The sequence below is a fragment of the Dermacentor albipictus genome, chromosome 6 (genome assembly GCF_038994185.2).
Source record: "Dermacentor albipictus isolate Rhodes 1998 colony chromosome 6, USDA_Dalb.pri_finalv2, whole genome shotgun sequence".
Lineage (NCBI taxonomy): Eukaryota > Metazoa > Arthropoda > Arachnida > Ixodida > Ixodidae > Dermacentor > Dermacentor albipictus.
Window position 1 is genome coordinate 34,547,617 of NC_091826.1, and position 23,432 is coordinate 34,571,048.

The following is a 23,432-nucleotide window of genomic DNA, read 5'->3' on the forward strand; positions in this document are numbered from 1 at the left end:
TGGTTTTCTCCACCTATATAAACTAGGCGGTCGGTATTGCGCATTAAACAAACATCAACTCTCACAAAAAAATAAGTGGATCGCTTACGCCGACGCATTGATAACCTTGCCCTTCCTCGACGGCCGTTTCCTCGCAGCGCTCTGGCCCACGCTGAAGTGGTTTCGAGCTCTTTTTCTCTACCCCTATCTTATCCCGAGCCAAAGCAGTGGCGGGCCCCTGCCGCAGTGAGATTTGATATATAGACTGATGAGCGGCCCTAGGACAAGCCTTTTTACACTCCCCTCTCTATTTCTTTTCTTTCTTTTCGTTTTTGCCTCGCTGTCACCGACTCTCTAGTTCCTCTTCTGCTAGCGTGGAGAGCTGATGTCGAAACAGCGCGGCAAGCGTTGGTAAAGAGCGCTGTTATGTGGGACATTAAGTGAAGGAAAAAGATAAAGTAAAATAAAGTGTCGCTGAGGGGCGCGGACGGTGTAAGAGCGGAGAGGGACGGCTCGACCGGAAAGGAAACTGACGGGAAGAGGGAGAGAGAGAGAGATTGCGAGCTCTCCGAAGCTCTAAACTTTTTTTTCTTTCTTTTCTTCGTTCTTTCCTTTTGCTATCTTTCGTTGCGTTTCGGCCGTCGCCAAACCAACGTCGTGACTGTTGATAACCTGTGATAAGCAGCGGCGGAGGCGGCAGGGAGCCTATTGGGCGAAACGATGGATTTCGCTACAGGTGACGCGCTGTAACCGACCCAATCGATGTCGTTTCTTGTCGGCACGGAGGAGCCGTGGAGACGGTAGTTTTTTTGGTTACTACACGGTCGTGGGGCCGGCGACAACTATTGGAGTCGGGAAGGATATTGGCGGCGCTTTTGTCGAGCTATCGCGCAGCGTCTGATAGTGATGGTGGCTAGTAGACAAACGTGTGAGGCGTGTTCCTGTGATTCCTGTTAAACATGGTTGCCTAATCGGACCCCCGCGCGTTATCGGTAACAGTGTCAGTATCGGGCCTATGGGAGTGACGAAATCGTCTGCTTCGAGAGGGATCGTCACACAGGCTAGTACTACGTGGTTTCTTTATTAGTATTATTTTTTTCTTATCTCTGTTACAGTATTACGCTTACTTTCTCGCACCGTATACGTCATAATTTCACTGTCGGTGCTTTGAGCGTTCGTCCGTCGTCTGTTATTCGCCGCGTTGTATTTAAAATTTTTTTTGTTGCATAATAATGCGAAGAATGGTGGAGAGAGGGAAGTTGGTTGTGTGGCATATGCTCATATATCTCGCGTTCCTTCCCTGCTCTAGAAAGTAGTTTCGGATTTTAGCCCTAGTTTCGTAAACGACCCGCTGTTTTTTTCGCGATCGGCGAAACGCGGCGTATCGTCTGTTCTCACGCGTTGCCCGTTTGACATTCTCTGCCGCTTTCGTAAGCTTTGACTTCAAGCTACGCATAAATAGGTCCCGGCGTTTTTTTTATTATTATTATTAGATTTTCGACAGTCGTTCGTGTCACAAATCGTTTCCTCGCCTTGGCTACAAGTGCTTGCGCGAAATTGTGCCTAATGCCTTCGTTACCCTTTTGAAGACTCAATTGTAATTTTCTTTCTGTCTCTCCATTCTTTTCGCCTGAACAGGTCCGGAGGAAGTTAGATCTCGTCGCACGGTTGGACGTTGCTGGAACGGCAACGGTTGGAGGAGCTTCTCTTTGGAGGTAAGCAAGCCCCGCGCTTTGTTGCGGTACTGAAGTACTATAGCGCCAAACAGACGACACAAGAAGAAGAGACACGGACGAGCGCTTTCCGTGTCTCTTCTTCTTGTGTCGTCTGTTTGGCGCTATAGTACTTCAGTAATGCACCAACTAGCCCAACAAAAAGTTTTGCTTTGTTGCGGTCTCCCGCTTTGTTCGCCACCTTGCTTGCGCACGAGTACACTGTAGCACCAATCTAGTAACGTTGCTGTAGCACGGGGAAAAACCGGCGCGGTCGTCTCGATGGCCGGTCGTGTTATATCCGTCGGCTTTGGATGCGACTGCGAGCGGCTCGCGCCCGACTTCGCATCTGCGCCGATGACCACGTGACAGTGTGCACGCGGTCTCGCCATTCGCGCTTACCGCCCTTTGCGGTGTTTCTGCGCTGCACCGTGATCCGTATACGTGGCGAGTTTAGGTCTCCTTTCGGCCCCGCACACGGGTGTGGGCGAACTCGTGTACACTCCTCTTGGTCGTACTCTCGAAGCCAGTTCAGGCGATATTGCGTTTGGCGTACGCGGCTGCACTTGCCGGCGATACGATTGAGTTGAACGTTCCAAGTTGTGTGCCTAACCGAACGCTATGCATACAGTGACGCGTTCTAACATTTCACGACCCCGTATACGTGTCTAGAACAAAAAGCAGTTGAGGAAACGGAATGCGTCCCCCTCTCCGAGGCGTACATAACTACGCGCGGGCGCCCGCACGCCTTGATGATGTTTGGGGTCGATCTGCGTCGTGCGGTCCCAATTCTACACCTTCCCCAGTGTGTGTGTGTGTGTCCCCTTTCCCGGGCCGTGACCCCTCAGACTCCATCAGTCCTGTCGCTTCCTAGGCGCTCTTCGGTCGCTCGGCGCAGCAATGCTTTTCCGAATGGTTTGCGGTGAAGTCGACGACGTACAGTCAACAGCAAAAGTTTACGGGATGCAGTTTCCCCTTCAAATATGAATTTCTGCACTGTTAAGGCATGACGCTTCGTATTTAATGAATCACAGGGTGTGTAGGTGGCGAAGTCTACTACATGCTGGGAACATTTTAATTCGAGGCTGTGTGACCACGCTTCGCGAGAATTCAGCTTCAATTGGCAGATCCTGCGGCCCGTAAACTTTTGCGGTTGACTGTACGTGCCGATAGAATACGTGCCGACAGACTCTTAGAATGTAGCTGTGTTGTGTGGCACCCTCACGAGGTATACCTTCATTGCCGCTCTAGAAAAAATACAAAACCGTGCTGCCAGTTCCGTCTTGAGGCGATGCGGAAGGAGGGAGAGTTGCACTGCAATGAAGGCTGAGCTAGGGTGGGAATCTCTTTCTGCCCGCCGCAATAAACTGAGATTAAAATTTCTATATTCGATTTACTATAATAAAACTTGAATTTATTAATTCGAGAAATTTACCCACAGAAACCTCATTACGTTTCAAAATGAACTGATCATAGTTGCAAAATCCTCGAGTACCCTGCCGAGATGAACATGTATGCCAATTCATTTTTTATCCGAACAATTAAACAGTGGAATGGGCTGACTGAAAAGCAAGTGCATTGTGTGAATGAAGGTGCGTTTCATTCCATGTTTCAAAACGAACTGATCATAGTTGCAAAATCCTCGAGTACCCTGCCAAGACGAACATGCGTGCCAATTCATTTTTTGTCCGAACAATTAAACACAGTGGAATGGGCTGACTGAAAAGCAAGTGCATTGTGTGAATGAAGGTGCGTTTCGTTCCATGTTGTAACCCCCCCCTGCTGTAACGCCTTTGGGCGCTGCGGGGTAATTGATGAATAAATAATAAAGAAAATACTCTGTGACAGTTTGCCGTGCATCTAGGCGCACGTACCGCGCGTACGCTGTACTGCGATCTCTGCACGAGTAGCGAGAACTGGGCACGAGTTGGAATGCGTTAGCGATCCGTCAGCGCAGGAACTGTTGGACAAACGATGTCAAAAGAACAGTATTATCTCTGCGGGGCGACTCTGCCGCTCGCATTGCCTCCGATGATTGCGCGCGGATGATTGCGTATTTGTCCTTTTGCCGCCGCCGCCCCCCCCCCCACCCGCCCCCCGAGCTATGGTCACTACGGTGCCTCTTTTGCAACGTGTCGTCTCGCTTATCTTTTCTTTTCTTTATTCTTTGTCTCCCGACGCGATCTTCGGTGAGTTGCCCCGGGGGGACATCTTTATCTGAGTATCGTTTTCTCCGAAAAACTCGCTGCTCGGTGCCACGCCGTGAATTCACACGCACGCGGCAGTCAGCCGTTGGCCTTCCTTGCGAGCGTGCGTGCGTGTTTTGTACGAGCTACTGCCATGTTCGGGTGCGCTCCCGACGGGTTGTGAGCGAAAGTTTCTTGTCCGGGAGCACCAATGCGTATTCAGCAACGTATATAGGCAGCGGGCGATAACATGCGGATATAGATACCGGTGGCCTCTCTCTCTCTCTTTTTTTTTTTTTAATCCGCAGTTTGATATACCTCGGAGGAAGTGCTTATAAGCTGGTTCCGCTGGACCTCTGGGAACTTCAAATTGGATTACTTCAAACACGTCGGCCTCGGAGGAGCTGCACGACGCGTCCAATAGGGGATCGTTGAGTCGTTCGATCGGAGAATGGCGTGCTTTCGCATCCCGAGACCCGAAGTGGAGCGTATACAACGACATCGAAAATGGACCGCGCCAACCACGTGGTCACCTGAAGGGCCTCCCGCCGTCCAGCGAAAGGGGTCGTCGGGTCGTGAGAACAAACGGTGGTAGCGGTTGGCATGGGTTGCTCGAGTGGATTGCGTCAACCACGTCGGCGTCCGAAAGGCGGCACGATGGCCAGCGAGGGATCATCGAGACATTCGAACGGAGAGTGGTGTCGGTGGTCACGTGATAGTTGAAAATGGACCGCGCCAACCACGTGGGTGCGGGAAAGGCTTTGCGACATCAAGTGAGGGGTCGCCCAGTTGTGCAATCGGATGCGACTCTGAGTTGGTATGGGATGCCTGGAAGTGGTTCGCATATCTTCGCTGCCCTGCCTTCGATGTGGAGCGCACGGACTTGTGTACAGTCTATCGGCGACTGGGACTGACTTAAAAGGGCACATTCACACCGGCGACTTGAGGAGGTCGCGCGACCAAGTTGGTCGCTTTGCAACCAGTCGCAAATGGTCGCAAACGGTCGCCTTTCTCGAAAAGCGACCATTTTGGGCGAGTCGCTCTCTGCGCGATTTTTCAGTCGCGCGACCGTGGTCGCAAAACTGATAAACCAATCAGCGGCGCACCGGAAGTGATCTTTCGTGTGTCTACATCCGGCCTCCTCCGGCGTCGCATTCAAATTCCGCGTAGATTCCGAGAGTTCTCGCTGAGAACGATGATCTCCGGGATTGCGACTTGCGGGTCGCGCTCAGCCGGGCTTGCCGGTGTGAACATCAGTGGCCTTCGGTCGCTTTTTGATTGCGAGTCGCAAACGGTCGCGCGACCTCCTCAAGTCGCCGGTGTGAATGGGCCCTTACGATACGGCGACCGCGCTGCTATTCCCTGCAGCCCACTCGTCCATCGTGAAGCACGCTCTTTCGGCACTGCTAGACTACTGCAGTGCGACGCACTTGAGAGCGCGCCTGTGAGCCCCGCACTCGCATCTTTTTTTTCCCCTTGCCACGTTCGTCCTGTCTTTCTCTCCTTCATCTTTTTCTTCCCATTCCCCCTTCCCCGTGCAGTGCTGTTGAGGTGTCCTCCTGTGAGAGACAGTTACGGCACTGCACTCATCTCTTCCGTTTACCTAAAATCACTTCACACACACGGTTCGCATCATCCACATCGGCACTGGTTAGGCTTGAGACGACTTGTAAGAGATCGTTGAGACATTGAAATTGAAAGTGGTGTGTGTTGGCACGTGAGGCTCGAAATAGACTACCCGAAAAAGGTCACGCGGCGTTAAGTGAGGGGTCCTATATGAGTTGGCATTAGATGTTTGAAGTTGATCACATCAACGGCACCGGAAATGTGCTGCATGGCGAACAGCGAGGGATCGCCGAGTCACTGGGAGAGTGTGGTAGACTTGAAACCAGACTTGAAACCAGATACCAGACTTGAAAACTGACCACATATCAACCACGTGTGCACGAATTAGGCTACAGGCGCCCATTTATGGACTCGCTGCTGGTGTGGGACTCGTGAGAGAGTGGTGTGGGTTTGCTTGCGAAATTGGGAAATGTACCGCATCAACCAAGGGAGCACCGAATATTTTGAGTGCGTTGACGTCCACTACGGAGTCGACGAATTAGCCGAACACGGACACGGAACCTGATGATTTTGCTTCTGAGGTTATATAAACGGACACCATTCACGTCAGAACCGGAAAGGCTTACGCGGCGCCCTGTATTGCTTGTTCAGTCATCTGAACTGAGATGAACATGCAGTTGGCAACTCGGAGAGGCCTAATAGGGGCCACAGCAGCCAGGTGAGCATCAGAAAATGCTACTCGTGGCATTCAGAACGGGTTCTTCGTGTGATGGCGAAGCGGAGTATGTCACCATTGTCCAGTGTACCCGGCTTAGCGCATCCTGCTTTCGAGCTATTGCGTGCGAAGTCCAAACTTCGGTCCTGCATATGGCGCTGCCTTTCGAAAAGCGCGACCGTGGGTGTGTCAGTAAATTACATTTTTGCAATAGCGAAGCGACCACTCTAACTTCGAGTGGAGGCTTGATACAGCGGAGAAGATGAAAAAAAAGAAATGCGGGAGAGAGAAGAGAGAGAGGCGGAAAGCTAACTCTGAAGCTCTCGCGCCACTACGCCATCACTTCATGTATTTTGACAGCGTCTACACGGGTATGCTTACGCTTACCTGTGAATGACTACATTACATTCTAATGAAATCAAAGACCACAGCCCATGCGCAGTTTCGAGAACCTCTATGCGCGATAGTTGCCCAAGCGTATGAGCTGGCGCAGTGTTGCTGTTTTGGTGGCCGTGGCGTTGCGCTGCAGACCATTGACCAGTGACCAGGTCGCGGGTTCGACTCCCGACCGCGGCGATATCTTTCCCGTGACGCTTGTGTATACCATGCTGTACGTGCACGTTAATGAACAGGTGGTCACATATAATCCAGGGTCTACCACTACGGCGCATATACTGAGAAGGCATAGAGTTTCCTACAAAACTTTCTAGAGGGACACTGACGCTAGTGGCTGTGGAAGCTGCAAACACGACGGTTCAGCCAGCACGGGAATGCTGATTAGTACGCATGTCGGCCTAAACTTCGTTGACCTTCAAACGGCTTCTGACTTCTGGCTTCAAACGGAAGCTTTGTGACTTTGCAAATTGATAACTTTCAACAAAACAATGCGTTGTAAGTGCTAGTTACAGGAGTGATTGTGCATGTGCGTATACCGTAGTGTAGACTCGTGTAAGGGCCGCACTTTTATTTATTTATTTTTTTGAATTTTTTTACGAGGTGCGGTCCTTACACGGGACCGGAGAGGCTGAGACACTCGAGCGCAGACTTACAACGTTGTTTTTTTTCTTTTTTTTTGTGAGTCTGCGTTCCTGTGTCCCAGCCCCTCCTTCGTCCTCGTGCGCAAAAAAAAGCTGCATTGATGTCCTACCAACATGCCCAAACAGTCACCTTAGTGAGACAGATGAAGCGTATAGTGAACAAAGCCGCAAGGACGTCTGTATAGCCACGAGCGCGATGATCAGACCAATCCACGTGCTGCATAACCGCCATTCCAACGCGGTACAGCTCTTCAATCGCATCGCCAGAGTTCCCCCTAGTAAATTTAGTGTAGGAAACTACGCGACAAAAGGTAGGCATAGATGATTTTATATTGGATTCGTGGGCGCCGCCATCTTGGGCTGCTACGCAGACTATTTCTATTTTATTAGACGTAAAGTGACGCAACATGGTGATGAAACGCTGAACGCATTCATAACACTATTCTGATGCTTGCGAATCGACTGTAGCAACGTACACTTCGTCGTCAGAGACAGAAAACAGCAGCGTTAACAGCCCAACATGGCGGCACCTGAACGCTTCCGTAAAGTATATAGTTGTAGGTACATTGGCGCATGCGGTGTGCATGCTTTTTTTCCCCGACTAAAGGGCCGACTTACGCTCGAGCCGCCCATCGCCGCAAGCCGCACCGCACGCGTGCGGTCGCGTGAAAGATTGCACGTATCCAGCACTTGCGCACAAATTACCATTTACACTGTGTGCACAGTGTATAACTTACACATTGTAAACCGAAATTCGTGCACAAGTGCTGGATACGTGCAATTTTTCGCGCGACCGCACGCGTGCGGTGAGGCTTGCTGTCGCGCGAAAAATTGCACGTATCCAGCACTTGCGCACAAATTACCATTTACACTGTGTGCACAGTGTATAACTTACACATTGTAAACCGAAATTCGTGCACAAGTGCTGGATACGTGCAATTTTTCGCGCGACCGCACGCGTGCGGTGCGGCTTGCTGTCGCGCGAAAAATTGCACGTATCCAGCACTTGTGCACAAATTACCATTTACACTGTGTGCACAGTGCATACCTTACACATTGTAAACCGAAATCTGTGCACAAGTGTTTGATGCGTGCAATCTTTCGCGCGACCGCACGCGTGCGGTGCGGCTTGCGGCGATGGGCGGCTCGAGCGTAAATCGGCCCTTAACTCCTGCGCGTCACCTCCACTGCGTCTTGCGTAAGGCGAGGCGCTTCCTAGAAGGACAGGAAAAGGTTACGTGACGCAAACCGACCTTCGCCTTGTAGTGCACTTGCCTGCCGCGAGGGGGAGGCACTGGCGCGATTAATCATTCCCGCGCGCGGCCCGCCGCGTACTTTGTGCATTGCGGTGTGTCGTCACTTCGGCCCGCGCGTGCATTTTTTGTCGAGTGCGACCTGACGGCGCCCGTCCTTTCTCTCCTGCCTTGTGGCGCGGCCCGTTATCGTTGTGTAGATAGCGATGTTTAAGATAACGGCGCCGCCGCTTCTCTTTTAATACCCCATGGTAATCGCGACGATTGAAGGCGTGTGCGGCCGCGTTGCGTTATTCGGGTGTGTAAAAAGAAAAAAAAACGGCTGTGGCTTAGCTAAGGTTAAGCCCAGGATGCGAAGCATACTAGCCTTTATTTTAGTTTTTGAACCACTGTTTAGCCTGGTGAACTGCTGTTGCTTGGCTATATTTGGTTCGGCTGGACGAAGAAACAACTCATGCAGGCGAGCGCACGAGCTGAGACCCGGCTATGTAGCTACGCGGCCGCAAGCGAGCGCACGAGTTGAGCCTCCGCTTTTGCAGCTGTTATGACGTCATATGGTAGCTACGCGGCCGCCCGCGGCGCAGCAAGGAAGAGCGTGGTTGTGCGGCTAGTATGCTTCGCATAAAGGCCAGAATACACGGAGCGAATATGCGACGAATAGTCGGCGTTCGACGCCCGGCGGCGTACGCGCGACGCGCGGCGGCGGAGGAAACGTCGTTCGCCGCCGATCTAGCTGGCGCAGAAAAGTTCGTCGGGCGTCGACGATACCGGAAGCGGCAAACGAGCGGCGCCCCAAAGCGAGCCAATCTGGTCTCACTATCCGCCCCGACTTCCGACTAGGCTTCCCCGCTTGTCCGTGTATCCTGATCACGCTCTATCGTTCACGCCGGTCTACCGCTTTTCGCATTAACGGCATCCAAAGCGGCGCAGCTGGAATTTAACAAGTTAATAACAGCCATGGATAGACAAGCTCACGTGCGCTACTTTCGGGTCTGCTTGCTTCGGCCGCGCGCGCGTTGAGCCACAGAACAGCTAGAGCCGCGGAGTTGGAGGAGCCGAAAGTTGTTTACCCGCCCAGTGTTGCCACAACGCATAGCATCACCGCTTTCTTTAAACTACATCGGCACTTGAATGTCTCAACTACATAAAAAACACTAGAAATCATTTCTAAACAAAATTTTACGTGTTTTTAGAGTGTTCCGCAATTCAAAAGCGATAATAGTTGTCGTTATAGTTTTTTTTTTTTAGTCATGTGTTTCACTACAGCGCATTTGCCTCGTCTATATTTGAAGTAGTGGCTTAGCGCAAATAAAACTGTCTAGCCACACTGATAACAACGCAGCGACTCGCCGGCGGCGGCCGCCGTGTCTTCGCTCGATGTAGCGCAGCCCGACGAACATACGGCGTCGCGACGCGGCAGATTTTCTGCCGCCCGAACTTCGTCGTGAAAGTTCGCTCCATGTATTCTGGCCTTAAAAGAGAACACGTGGCACGGTTATCGCGACGACGATGGGAGGACAGTCGCAGTTTCGTGGCATTCGAGATGATGCTTTTGAAATAAAGAGAGGGAGGGGGGGGGGGGCACGCCTCGTGAGTGATCCGCTCCGCGGTCCCTGTGCTTGCTTACTGCGACGAGGGATGTAAAGACTGTTGGGCCAGTTGGGTCACGTAGTGTCGTTGAGCTATTTTGAAATACGGGGGCGGGAAGAAACGGGAGTGGACGGGACAGACGCTCCTGTCTGTCCTCCGCGTTTCTTCCCGCCCGTATTTCAGCTCAACGACACTAAAGGATTGAGCAAAGCTTTGTGTGTGCGCGTACGTATTATTATTTTCTTTTTCGTGGCGTTTATAATGAGGACTCGGAAAGGCGGAAAAGAAAAACAATCTTGTCTACGCGGTCTTCAATGATGTGAAAGCGAACACGGAATTAATTTTTAAAGCGACGATTACATCGCGATGTTACATTCAGTCTCGTAAAATACTTTTGTTGGGGGGGGGAGGGGGGAGGGGGGGCGTGTTTATCCGCGTCGCGGCCTTTTTTCAAAGAAGTTTGCAGTGTTCCCTTTCGTGTATTCCTCGAGGGGTATATAGGCGCTCTTTCGCCGAATCAGCGGGCAGACTTGACTGCGACCACCACCGGTGGGGTGTCGTCGCGGCTCTCTTGGGTGTCGCGTGTGACGTAACGTGGCCCGATATCGCCCCGCCTATCTAATCTTTGCCAACCCTCGACTGCTGCGCCCTTCCGTCGCTTCGTCTTGACATCAGAGTTCCTGCTTTGCCGATGCGGCAGCGGTTGGGTGGAGGGGGCAATAAGCGAGATTGTTTTTTTTTCCCCCTTCATTTCTTCTTGTTCTTCATTCCCTGTTACTCTATCAATAATGGACTCGCGTGTATCCTGACGATGCCCGCTCTTCACTGTGGCGTCAGCGTGAAACATAATGGACGTTGAGTCGGCGTTATCTAAGGTTACCTCTTGCTCTATTCCATTACTTATCATCGGCAGCTCGTCGGAAGCTACCGCTGTGATAGGAGCGGCAAGTGAACGATCAAACCAGAATCGTAATCGAAACCGCCCCAATTGGTAAGGCTGTTGGGAGGCGGAGGGGGAGAGAGGAAGGGGCGTTACAAAGCCTGCTATTGCTCATTCAGCTATATCCTTCTTTTTTTTTTTATGGGGGAGGGGACCCGGTGGTAGTGCGCATACTTAAATTGTTACCAAGTCTGCATGCGCCTTCGTCCGGGCTTGCAGTGCTGTTGCTCCTAACATTTCTTGGCAATTGTGAAATCACTCGCGTAGAAATATGTTTGCTGATTTAGAAAGAAAAAAAGGTCACTGGAAGTGCACACTTCTCACTCACCGACGTTTCTTGTCGTCCCTCTCTTGATTGCGCAGTTGTTTGCAGTACCACAAAAAACACTAACTACACATGGTTCCACGCCTTTAATTCGTATTAGTGCACATTGCTGACAGTGATGAAGTAAATATACCGTGGGACTAACCCCCGTGAAACTCTCAAACGATCCTCGACTGGAAGTTCTTCCTCCACTCCACCAACTTGAGCCCAGTGCCGCCACTCGAATGAAAAAAAGAAGAGTGAAAAAGGAGTACCACACTTTTCAACAGTTTTCGTGAATTATCACACATTGCCCCCGAGATCACAGGGCGGCGCACGAGGACCTCGCGTCGCGTGATCTCTGAGGCCATAGGTCGTGAAACGCAGTGAGCTATTCTGTTGAGAGGGGGTAGTGCTACTGCCTAATTTATTTAGTCGAGGTGGAGTGTTTGAGTGGAGGGAAGTTCTAAAATAAGGGAGTTAAAGAAATTGAGTTACTTTGATCTGTGTTAAAACCGTGCTTTTAACGATCCCTTTCATTTTTTTTTTCTTCTTTCCTTTCACTGCTGGCTGCTGGCTAGGATTCTGCCTTGCTTTCCGTTGTCGCTGGGATCGGCCATCCGGCTCCACGAGCGATAAGAAAAGATGAATCTAAACTTAAATGGTTTGTTAGCAAAAATACTGCACCTGGAACACTGCACCGCGAAGAGGTGAAAGGCAACTACAAGGATGTTTAACGTCGGCCTCAATTTGTTTATAGAGTCAAGATGAATGGCGTATAGCATACCGCTGAAAGTATACAGTATAGCGTTTGGCGCAAAGCTGCAGGGCTGGTAATTGTACATATATATTTTTTAAAGTCTTTTAACAGCACCTAAGCAGATATGACGTAAGTCTCAGCACGTCGTCTCTGGGAAGTTTCACCCATAAATCTCGACGCGCTGGCAGGCGCCGCCTTATCTCGAAAACCATGCCTTACAAGGAAGCGCGCGTTCTCACTCGTGCGTACTTCCGGCCAGGGGCAAACTTATTTTCGGTTCAGTTTTCGTGTATTTATATAAGGAAAGAGAAAAAAATAACAAAAAGGTTACGCCTCCTTACGAGCTTTTCGTAACGCATCCACTGGTATTTCAAGCGTGAAATTTCGCTTTGAAGGTGCCACAAGGTACTGTGAAGATGCGTGCTCTCTTGTAACTAGACCGTCTCTCTCTCTCTCTCTCTCTCTCTCTCTCTCTCTCATGTTCCTTTTTTCTGTTCCTTTGTTTTTGCGCGGTCCCAAATTTTACTGCAGTTCTGTCCTTTATTACTGAAGTACTATAGCGCCAAACAGACGACACAAGAAGAAGAGACACGGACATAAGCGCTCGTCCGTGTCTCTTCTTCTTGTGTCGTCTGTTTGGCGCTATAGTACTTCAGTAATATGCACCAACTAGCCCAACAAAAAGTTCTGTCCTTTAAACGTTGTCGATCCGATCCACAGGGGGACGGCAGCTTGTCTCGTAAAGCGCACGACGAACGCGTGCGCTATCGCACGGATTCTCGCTTGTCAACCGTTTCTCCGGCAGTAATCGGGTCGCGCAGGAAGCCGCCGCGACCTTCGAAGAAAGCAGGGGCGGCGGTCGCGTTCTGTGTTACGTGCTTCCGCCGAGTTGAACGGCCGCCGCTGTGTTATGGCGTGCGCGCGGCCACCTCCTCCCCTAACCTCCTCTCCCGTGCCTCCCCTCCCCCCTCCATTAGAGAGCGCAACACTCGACACTATACTGTTGTATAGTCAGGAGAGACATAGGGGAGAGGTTTCTGCGGGGGGGAGGGGGGCAACATTCACCACATTTAGTGAGAATAAAAAGAGAGAGAAGGTCAGATAGATGCATAAGGAGGGAGACAGAAGGAGCGTGGGGCCTTGGGGTACTCGCGAAACCGAGGGGCCCTAAGTTTGGGGGTTATGGGGTTAGGAGGGAGGGGGGAACAAAACGAAACGCTACTAATAACGCCCGCCGCTGGAGACGGAAAAGAACCCCGTGACCGACGCAACTGTGAGGAGGAGGAGGAGGTATGAGAGACGAAGAACATGGTGCCTTGCTCAGCTAGGTTCTTCCGCGCTCGGCCCGAGCAACTGGAAAAGGCAGCGATGCGTGTAGAGCGCGGGAAAGGGTAGCACAAAAAAAATAATAGTTACGAGCAAAGGGGAAGGAGCGAGATATAATTGCGAGAGTGTGGGCTACGTGGGGCGGCGTTGCGGTGCGATGCTGGTTTACACGAAAAAAGAAAAGAAAAACAAAAACAAAGCGACGCGTGTACGTGGGTGCGCTTCGTGTGCGAAGTTGTTCCTGCGAACGAAACGTTGGAGGCGAGGAAACTCGGAAATTAGCGAGCCTTGTAAGCGAGGAGGGAGCGTTTTAGGAGATTGCGAACGAGAAGGTTGAAAACGCTGTACGCTGACCCGGGAGTGAGCGTCGTTACTGCTACGCGGCCGGGATTGTGTATAGCTAACGAACCTTGCCGTAAACGTTGATCGTCGTTTGTCCTATCTGTAACTTTTTTTTACATATACGCTTTTAAAATAAAGTTAAAAAGAAAAAGAAATAGACGTAGGAGCTAGCGCCCTTCGGGGCGTGTCTTAGTCCCCGAACAATAATCGTCATCCCGTCTCGCTTAAGTTTTCTCTCTTTAAAACTTGGGTTTACATGTCACTCTGGTGACGCGAAATGCCGTTCCTGCCGTCGGAAGTACCGTGCGCGGAGCGTTAAGAGGAAGCTTTAGCTCGGGCCCAGCTCCGACGCGGCCTATTCAAATACATGTAAAACGCAAAAACGTTTTTATGACATAACCGCTGGACCGATTTTGATGAAATATGTTGCATTTGAAAGAGAAAGTTAAATTCTAGCGACTGTTGGAAGCGGAATTTCGATTTAGTGCTTGAAGTTTCTTAAATCGATTTTCAAATATTTGACCGTTTGAAAGAAAAATAGAAGCACAAAGTTTACAAATTCATAGCTCTGCATCAAGAACTGATATCGCGGTTCTGTAAACGGCATCCATTAGATCATTCAAAGCGGACAAATTCAATATGTCATTTTACATCTTACGTGAATTTGTTACGTTGGTTACAAAGGTTTTGCAAAAGTTGTATTTTCCTATGATTAAATTTTTTTATAATCATGTCAAACATATCAATTTTGTCCGCTTTAGATGTACTATTAGATGCAATTAACAGAATTGTATTATCATTTTTAGTCGTTGAGTTACAGAGTTGTAAACTTGATAGTTTCGTTTTCTGAAAATTTTTGATTTTCGCCAATCTTTAATAAAAAATTGACGACTTAACTCCAAAATTCGAAACCGACAGTCACTAGATTTTAAGTTTGCCTTTTAAATGCAACAAACCTCGTCAAATTTGCTGCAGTGGTTGCCGAGAAAAACGAATTCTCCTTTTACATGCATTTAGATAGGAGCACTCGAGCTAAAGCTTCCTCTTAAGGAACGAAGAGTCACGCAAGGTGACGAGTGTTCTTCGGGGACAAGATATGCCCGCTTTTGGGAGTAGCGGAAGCCAATCTCGGAGGCCGTGCTTTTGCGCACTGCTAGAGCCGGAAGCAGTTGCAGGGGTCTACACACGTCACGGTTGCCTTGTATCTTTTTTTTTTTGCGTAATTTATTGAGCGCTGTTTCGGACGCCGTCAAGCTCCGCCATGTTGTCAGCGTTCACTTGACTGGCTCGCGCGGTGACAGCATGCCCTTACGTTTGCTCCAAAACGCCAACGTGGTGGAAATTCGACATCATCATCATCGTCGTCGGAATTTGACTGTTCCAGATTCTCCCAGACACGCCGACTCGCATCGAGGTGTTCATCCGGAGTGGGGACGAAAGTAGGGAAGGGTCGGAAAGAGGTCATGCAACGTCCCCGAATTTAATGTCGTTTTAGCTGAATCTCCAAATTGACGTGAAGGGGGAAGCACATTGTGTGCCCGACTTTGTGCTGCGATGTGTCTATAGCTTTGTTTCAGTTACCTTGCTTCAATGCTTAACCGAGAAGGACCAGGCGTCGCCAACGTACTACGACGTTTTTCACTTTATTTTTTTCAATAATAAAAAAAAGAGAGAGAAGGAGATTGGGTGGGTCACAGGTCTTTGTTTGACGCACCCGTGTTCCACAAGTTCCTCGCAGTGTGCAGCTGCAGCTGGCGGGAGTTTAGGCTGCAGCTGCAGTTTAGGGATATCGCGTTACCGAGTGTATATACACCGTCACTCGACTTCCGTCAGTAAGTTTTTCTCTTTGTTTCTTTTCTTTCTTTGTTTCTTTCATCGGTTGCCTGACGGATGTTTACGTGATGCACACCGTCGAAATTGACGTGCCCTGTTTTTTCCGAAGGCCGATACACGTGATTGTTAGAGGGGGGGAAAAAAAAAGCTGTCTTGTGGGGCTGCGCTAGTATAGCGTGATCTATTTTAATGGAAACGTACTTTTTTTTTCTAAGATAGGATTTAAACGCTAGGATAATGCCTTCTTCATTATCCGTTCTTTCGGCACGGCCGATTAACTGAGATTGGTTAATCAATTTTCTTTCTTGTATTGCTGGCTTTATAACTCCAGTGTTGAAGTTGGAGTGCTAGAGGAGGACACCGCAGGAGGCAATATAAATTTACGTGGTTTTAGAAACGCCGTCTGTTCGAACACTTGCCGACAAAAACATTTGCATTTTGTACCACGGCCAGCAGCGAGTGAGTGAAAATTGCAGCCGCGTTTATTACGTTGTTCCGAACGTGCTAGCTTGCATAATTAATTCATTCATTCAGTCATTCATATACCATGCGTATTCCTGTAATTTTGCTGAACATCGTCGGGAAGAAAGTGATGCTATGGGTACATTGCTTCAGCTGTTTGTCTTGTTCATTTTTTTCTTTCTTTGATAATTAAAGGGACACTGAAAAGAGAGAAACAAATGTGGAAAGTGTGGTTGAGCTACAGGCTAGCAAATTGCCCTTCATCATTACTTATAAAGCAACTATTATAGGTGGTGTCTAAAACCGGACGTCTTAGACGTGTTTCCGGCACCCAAAATCGCTTCTACTGCTTTCAAGCTGCAGAAACATGGCGTTTTAAATTACGCATTTCAAATCCAGAGGGCGTAGCCCTATGGGACGTGGATTTGGACAACACCAATTGCCGAAACAGGAGGCCCTGTAGGCCGGAAAAATCGCTTGGGTCGAAGGCGGGTGGTAACGAAGCCTTCGCGTTCTCGCGAGAGCTTGTCGTGACGTCATGGGCTTTTACGTCGTCTGCTCAGGCCTAGTTAAAGAGGCCATGACAACAAGTTTTGCGTTGCATGTTAAACCGTGAGGGTTTCACAGAAAGCTGTGAAAATTTTAGCGCATTCGATGCGTTAGAAAGAATTGTGGTTAATTATTTTTGTGTGGCACTTTGAGCCGTTGAGCAACGCTGAGTGGGGACGAAATGAGTTGTCCCTACCCGGAAACGGCTCCCACGGGTCGCGTGTGCCGATCTCGAAGGCCATGCTTTTTGTGTACTGCAAACACCGGAAGTGGCGGTTAGAGCTGGAATTGGCGTCGTGGCCGCCATGCGTCGTTTTGTTTCTGCATGTGCGTCCTGGCGTATTTCTGCTGGTCTTTTTTTTTTTTTTTTTGTCGTGCTAGTGAAGTAATTGCGGAAACGACTCAACGAGACGACAAACGTCCCTTTTTGGTGCCCCGTTGAGTGTCAAAGCGTGCGGAGCAAAAAGTCCGATGTGGTTTCGGAACCGTTTCAAAACAGACGACATGGGGGTTGCCCCTCGTTTCGTGACGTCACACAGTCTTAAGCCAAAATGGGGGTCGGCAGTACGCGGACCTCTACCTTCAGTTACAATAATAATAATAATAGTAATAATAATAATAATTAATAAAACAGTTCTGCTTGCGTCACACGTTTCGAGCGCTCTGCTTTTCGCGAGTTTACTGTAGGTGGTCCAATTGTGCTCTCTAAAGGAGACGTGAAACAGCAGAAGTAGCAGCCGAGTTGGGGCATTTTTTTGCGTGATAGTTGTACAATTCATTCATTCATTCATTCATTCATTCATTCATTCATTCATTCATTCATTCATTCATTCAATACTGCCAGTAACCTTCTGGTGGCCAAAGCAGGAGTGGTACAGCCTTATGAACAAATGGAGAAATTAGCACGTACATCAAGGAGTCTTATAATAAACTACCATTATTAATAAATAAGCATATCAAGAATCAGATACAAGCAAAACAAGATAGCGGACGCATGCAGGCGCTCAGCTTACCATCAAAAAGGAGACAAAATCACAAACCTGGGATGTAACGACCCTTGCAAGTACAACAGAAGTAAATGCAAACACCGCAGAAGAGGAGTCACTGTTTAACAAAAAGGATTCACGTGACGCCGCCTGCGTCGCACCAAGAGGAAATCGGAAATTGTTCTAGAAAAAAAGAGAGAGTGTGCGTGTGTGTAATGATAGGCCTTTGTTCTCGTTTGGGCCGTTATTAATGACCTTTCGTGCTTGCCTAGAGTCTGTCGTGCTGTGATGTACTGCCCGTAGGAGTGCAAGTCAAGTTCTTTTCGGTTGGTGATAACATTAAAAAAAAAAAGAAAGCAGGGGCATGTCTAACCTATGAAGTTTCCACGTGACTCCATGGCGAGGGCATTCCAGATTGGGCGCGCAAGCTAGTTGCAGACGCGTGTCTGCCATACGCGTGGAAAGATAAATCGCGGTGCTTTATTTTGCTCAATTTCTGTATGCGGCGCGTGTTACTGCTTTTTTTTAGATGCGGGTCCCAAACAGCGTCAACGTATTCGGCGTACAGTGTACACACAGTCAAACTCCTTTATAACGAAATCTTCGCCCCCCCCCGAAATCGTTCGTTATAAGGAGGTCACTTCGTTGTAAAGGTCACGAACCGCACCGCACGCAATGGAACAGAGGCGTGCAAAATTATCCCTTCGTTCTACAGAGGCGCCCAGCTGCACTAGCTGTATTTTCGTCAACCTTCGTCGTTGTTATCGTTGACGTCGTGTCGTCATCGTGACGTCATCGTTATGGCTGACGTCGTGTCGCCACCGTGACGTCATCGTGTCGTCGTCGTTATGGCTGACGTCGTGTCGTCACCGTGACGGCATCGTGCCGTCATCGTGTCGTCGTCGTTATGGCTGACGTCGTGTCGTCATCGTGACGTCATCGTTATGGCTGACGTCGTGTCGCCACCGTGACGTCATCGTTATGGCTGACGTCGTGTCGCCACCGTGACGTCATCGTGTCGTCGTCGTTATGGCTGACGTCGTGTCGTCGTCGTTATGGCTGACGTCGTGCCGTCACCGTGACGTCGTCGTGTCGTCGTTTTCGCCACGCCGTCTTGGTCGTCGTCGTGTTCTTCGTCGTTTGTGTTCGGTGTATCGGAGTTTTGCACAGTTATTGGCGTTGTTGGAAGCTTGATGGATTCCTTGTCGGCGCCGCAGATGCTGTATAGTTTTTGACGGACAGGCGCATCGCGCTGTTATATAGGCCGCGCGGCCATCCACCGGCCGTGCAACGAACGAGCGGTTTCCGACCCGAAGCAATCTCTGAAGTTTATTCGAACTGCCTCTTCGAAGGCTTGGCTTGGACTTAGCAGTGCCTGTTATTCGTTTGTTTGTGGCTTCTGCTCCAAATTGGGTTTTCGGGCACAGGGATGTCATGGTTCGGTATCCAGGAATATCTTATCGGGTCCAACCGGATGCCCTTTTTGTACTTTCTCCTTCTCTCTCTCTCTCTCTCTCTCTCTCTCTCTCTCTGTGTGCGTGTGTGTTTGTGTTGTGTGTGTGTGTGTGCGTGTGTGTATGTGTGTTTGTGTGTGCGCGTGCGTGCGTGCGCGCGCGCTTTAATGATTATTGATTCTTCCGTCTATTATTGCTTTCCTTTTAACGCGCAGTTTCACCCATTCAGCGGCAATCACTTTGTAGCAGTCAATAAAATTTTATTTCCGATTATAACTTGGAATAGTCCGCGGTCCACCCATTTCTTGCCCAATCCACCCTAGTGGGTATGAGCCACGTGTTACAACAACAGCGTTACGTGAACAGCTGTCGGTGGAGACGCCGCCTCCATGAGTGCCCCAAAGCTCTCGTGGCCTGCAGGACCTTGAGTAAAGTTGACTTCCTTCCTTCCTTCCTTCGCAAACGAACAAGGAAACAAACAAACAACGGTGCAGTTTTGCATTTCCCTTGCAACTTAGCTTCGTTTTATTATTATTATTATTATTATTATTATTATTATTATTATTATTATTATTATTATTTCCTACCTCTCAATGTTCGTTTTTTTTTGTTGTTGCTTTGTCATTCTTGAGGCGGGGCACATGCCCCAACAAACCCGAGCTAGCTGTCGCCCTGTTTGCGTCAAGAGACAGGACCTTCTCATCTTATCGGCACTTGACCGATAGCCGCTGAAGGTATACAAGAAAAAGCGGAAAATGAAGTGGCGAGTGTTTTTCAAGCTCTCGGCTTGTGTGTGCGTATATATATATATGTGTGTGTGTGTGTGTGTGTGTGTGTGTGTGTGTGTGTGTGTGTGTGTGTGTGTGTGTCACAAAATACGAGAGCTTATCTTGTATGTATAGACCTCCCTTTATGCCACGGCGCCAAAGTGGTCGTTCATCCATGTACATGGCGGAACAACCATGTACATCCGGCGGAAGCCACGTATAGAGTGTACGGGAAGTATTGCATGTGTTCTCGACTTCATTAGATGTGGCTTAGCTGGTCCGTATAACGCATATCTAGTTTACGCTATGTGCCGGCAGTTACGGTACACCTGTATAGTATACCTGCGCACCCACACCTCCACTCATTTTCTTTTTTTTTTTATCTGGTGGAATACGATCGAACCAGTTTCGGTAACCGAGGAAGTAAGGACGCGTGATGACGTCATCGCGCCTTTAAAAAAAACACGTGCGTGGCGCGAACCAACCTGCGGCTTGCTTGTAGGAGGTCGCCTACAGGCCTTCAGCATGGCGACCCACGTTACATGTATTGCAGAAGGTCATCTCGAAGGAAAACAACCGCATGGATCTATATATAGTAACGAAAACTGTCTATTTTTCTTTTTCTGCGCTCGGAATTTCCCGCGTCTGGTCATGATTCAGGCGGTATGTAAATGCGGTCATCGATTACAACTTCGCCAACAATATATACGTATAGGCGTGGAAACAGCGATCGCTATTGGCTTCATGGGCGCCGCCATTTTGGGCTGCTACGCAACCTATTTCTGTGTTTTATTAGAAAGTAAAGTGACGTCACTTGGTCATGAAACTCTGAACTCATTTATACTACTATTCTCACGCTTGCGAATCTACTGTAGCAACGTACACTTCGTCGTTAAAGACAGAAAACAGCCGCGTTAGCAGCCCAAGATGGCGGCGCTTAAGCTCTTCCGTGAAATAGTCTATATACTATGGATTGGTCTAAATTTTAATTATTACCTACGGGGCGCGCACACGTCGTGATTTGGTGATTGACGAGTGGGTATACACTTGCTCAACCGATAGCATGCTTTTTTTTATTCATTCATTCATTCATTCCGTTCTTCGTTTCATTGTTTATTTCGTTCCTTTAATCCGTTATCTGTCCATCTCTCCTTTCTCTCTTTAATTATCATTCCTTAGTTGTTCATTCCTTTTCCTCGTGAAGACGTACACACAAGCCGTCGCAGGGATGCATTAACGCGCGCTGGCATTAAAGCTTAGAGAAAAATATCGCCGCCCCATCCAGCCCGTGAAGATGGTCGAACAGCGAAGCTGTGTTAGTTACACCGAGTGTTACACCACGGAAGTCAAACTTCGCAAGGCAATCTGTACTGCAAATCTTTTGTTTCACCATTCTTTGTCCTCGTTTTCGCTTTTGCGCGCTTCGCAGGGGGTAAAAGTAAAAAGAAAGAAGAAATCTTTGGTTTCGAAACCTCTATAATATGGGGAGTTTTTGAACCCAGACATATTTTTCGTACGCCTTTCGCTTTCTTTTTTTTGGTACGCGTGGTGTACAGCGTCTCCGATCTTTGGCTCCCCTATATCTAAAACTCCCTAATATTAGGGAGCTTTTGAAATGCGTCCCGAAGCCGCTTTGCCTACCCAAATACACAGACTTTCTCGTACGCATTTTGCGTTATCTTGTAGGCCAGGGCGATACCGCATTCTAACTTTGACTCGCCATAACTCCTTATTTGATGCGCTAAACCGTTTGCGTTCGCTTTTTTTGAGACTTCCCTAATAGGGAGTTTTAGAAAATGGCGTATTCGCAAATCGTATTCGTAGTGTGCCCTCGTATCGTGCGCTTCCTTTTGTCCTTCGTCCGGGTTGCGGTGTGCACCCCTGCAGGAATATGTTCAGTCACCGACTCGCCCATCTTGCTGCGTTTATTCGCAGGCGAGTAAGCGTAACGAAAGAGCATGTAGGATGAGCGAAGCTCATGCACACAACTAGAACTCGCGTTTTGCCTCCTCCGTCCTCCCTTAAAGGGACACTAAAGTGAAAGAATAAGTCAGTTTAGACTAATGAAGCATTGTTTGAGAACCCTGCAGGCAGTCATTTCAAAAAAAGTAGTTTGATTATTAGATGGGAAAAAGAAGGTCCAAGTAATAGTCTTTGAATTTCGCGCCGAAACCCCAGCGCCGGTACGTCAGCGTGACGTCAGGGATCCCAAAGTATGTTTTCGCATTTGGGCCGCGTTGGTGGAATAAAGGTTCCCGAAACTTGCCATGTTTAATATTTGGTTCCTTTAGAACACAATGTTGTCAATCTGTACCGCTACATGTAATTACTAGGCCCTAGAAGATGCCATCAAAAATCCAAGACGTCACAGTTCCCCAGGTGCGGGAGCTTATGTAGTGGTCGCCACCCGTATTTCGTTCTTGCGCTTCTTCTGGCTTACCAAACGTCTTATCGTTGTAAGAGTGGTGTTTTTGGTGTTGTAGAACGGTAATTTACTGATGCAGAGGAAATCATTTTTCCCTTTAGTGCCCCTTTAAAGAAAAGAATTAAAGAAAGAAAAAGAAAAAAAAGAAAGCTTTCGGTTTTTCAGCGTTCTCCTCTGGCGACGTCGCGGCGGTGTCCTCCCACCCGCCGATCGCAATGAAGCGGTCACGTGCGCTGCGGTGTCCGGTTCACTCGAAAGGACACGTGTCGAAAGATATCACATCGTATACGTTCGCGTTTCTTGTCGACCCGTTTTTTTTTTTCAACCTCTTTGTTTTCGTTGCTCGTTGTGCCGGTAACTCGTGCGGGTCGTCGCGTTCAAAAAAAGTGATCGCGAGCAAAGCTGAGATGTGGTCGTGCTTGCGGCCGAGGATAGGAAGGGGGTAACGGTCAAGTTGAAAAAGTTGTCATTGTCCGTGATCGCCCGTCTCGTTGACCGAGGAGCGCCGATAAACCGATAGCAGTCGGGTACTGGAAAGAATTAAAAGAAAGAAGGGGGGGGGGGGGGAGGTGAAGGTAAAGACTTCGTTTGCAGTCAGCACTGTCACGCCGTTTAGGCCTTTTTCTCTCTCTGCTTCCTTCTTTATCCGCTGATTCTCTGCATTCTCGCATGCCCGTGTTGAGGTATGCGTTGAGAAGCCCCCTCCTACGTCATTGATCGATGGAACATCCTTTCTAACCCTTTTATCACTTTTTAACGCTTTTGCGAGCAGTCGCCTACGCCTGCCAGCTGAAGCCGTTGGGTAATTGTGCTGAGCCATGAACGACACGGTCCCGCTTTGCAGAGGGATTACTTTGGATTGGATTGGATTTGTCGACTGACCCCTTTTTGATTGACGTACCAACTGCGGAAAGGATTGGTGCGTGCACGTGTTGTTGGTGCTGGTTATTATGTTGGTGACGGCTCGGAGTACCGGCGAAGAAGCTCACGACGCTATAGATATAGCAGGACATTCCATGCTGACGATGGGGTTGTCGCGAAAATGAATGCTTTCCGTCGTACATGACCGTTGAAATTCGCGCGTCTCGTTGGATTGCCGGCCGCGCTGGATACCAAGACGGCGGCCAATTCCGTGAACGTCTCTGCTGCAAATTCCAAGAACCCCTCGCCGGATCTTCGTTTGTCGTGTTTCGTTGAGCAGTAAGTTGCTGTTTCGCAGTTTACGATACAACAGTGTTACCGTTGA

General features: G+C 49.1%; 1 protein-coding gene across 1 annotated transcript in view; it reads left to right on the forward strand.

The window, feature by feature from the left end:
* LOC139047004 (homeobox-containing protein 1-like) overlaps positions 1–23,432 on the forward strand; it is a 203,680-nt gene that overhangs the window by 113,852 nt on the left and 66,396 nt on the right. Inside the window, exon 2 of the mRNA XM_070520937.1 lies at positions 1,618–1,694. The gene's annotated coding sequence lies outside the window, so the exon portion shown is untranslated. The remainder of the gene's footprint in view (positions 1–1,617; positions 1,695–23,432) is intronic.